The sequence below is a fragment of the Pundamilia nyererei genome, unplaced genomic scaffold (assembly GCF_000239375.1).
Source record: "Pundamilia nyererei isolate P.nyererei 1_Seehausen unplaced genomic scaffold, PunNye1.0 scaffold00063, whole genome shotgun sequence".
NCBI lineage: Eukaryota > Metazoa > Chordata > Actinopteri > Cichliformes > Cichlidae > Pundamilia > Pundamilia nyererei.
The window spans coordinates 2,177,982-2,179,490 of record NW_005187464.1 but is presented as its reverse complement, the minus strand read 5'-3'; positions in this window follow the sequence as shown (position 1 = coordinate 2,179,490).

The following is a 1,509-nucleotide window of genomic DNA, read 5'->3' as shown; positions in this document are numbered from 1 at the left end:
TAACTCTTTCAATCTTGCATATAGTTCTTTTGGATTCTCATCAGGTTTTACCTCCAGTGAACGGAATCTCAGTCTATATGTCTCAGGATTAATGTCATATTTTTGAAGGATAGCTGCTTTCACTTTGTCATAGTCTAGAGAGTCATCCATATCCATATGAACATACGCACCTCTTGCTTTGCCAGTGAGTAAAGGAATCAGATGAAAAACCCAGTCCATTTTTTGCCACCGGCAAACTACAGCCATGCGTTCAAATGTTGTTAAAAAATGTTCAATATCATCCTCCTCTGTCAATTTTTCCAGCCTGGGTTCATAAAAGCGAGACTGATCTGACTGAGGATGTATTTGCTCATTACTGGAGCCAGCACAGGGAGGATCCTCCTCTTCAACGGACTCTACCCCTGGTTGTTCAGGTTCCTCCATTTGAGGCTCAGAGACCTCCATTTGAGGCTCAGGGACCAGGGAGGTACGAACTTGCACTTCTGCCTGCAACAGCTGAAACTGATGTTGCAGTGCTCTAAAGCGCTGTTCCTGGCGGGTAAACTCCTCCCTTCTTCTTGCTTCCTGGGCCTCCTGCTGACCCATATGAGAACGAAGCATGGAAATCAGTTCTGACATTGTCGGCTCCTTACCTTGGCTCTCAGTACTATCCACCCCTCCAGAGGCTCCATTTTCCTCTCCTTCTACTTGCTCTACCACTCCACCTGGCTGATTTTGACAATCTCCTTTTGCTCCTCTGCCACTCCTTCCCATTCTGTGCATGGCTTGATGAGATTGAAGAGGGGGAAAAAGAGAAAAAAAAAAAATCCTGTGCCTTCAACTGCTGATCCCACTCCTGACACCACTTGTGATGGACCGAGCAGTGAAGGAAACTTAGGCACAGGTTAAAGTCCAAAAAATTATTTTTTTTATTTAACCCAAAAAACATAATTGGTTAACTCATGCAAAAAGAATCAAAATCTTGGGCCCATAAAAGAGGTCAAACTAACAAAACTCTACTCAAAGTTGACAACACAACTGATAACTCAAACAAACTGACCTAACTTAATGAGACAAAGGGGAAACTTAAATAGTGGCTGATCAGCCCACAAAAACAGCAAAAGGGGTAAAACACACAAAACCTAACTAAACCAAACATAATGAACTCCAATTCCCCCCATGGTCCTGAGTTATGGCGTGAACCAATTTGTAGTCTCCTTTAAAGCTCGCTCCGCCCCTTTTCCACCTCTTGGCTCCTTAATCAAGGGACTGGAGCAGCTGCAACTAGGGTAACTCAGAAAACAAAAGATTAATCATACATAACAGTGTAAACTAAAATGTGCGCACTTATTTTAGAATACAGTGTCATGTGGATATGTGAATGAATTCTAAACCAAAACCAGTTATTTATTGTTCTGTAAATAAATTCCTATATTTAAAGAAAGAAATGTGAATGCAATGTTACTTATAAGCCTCTACACTAACATGGTGATATTACCACTGTGTGGCTGTAAGTGCAGCCATCACACC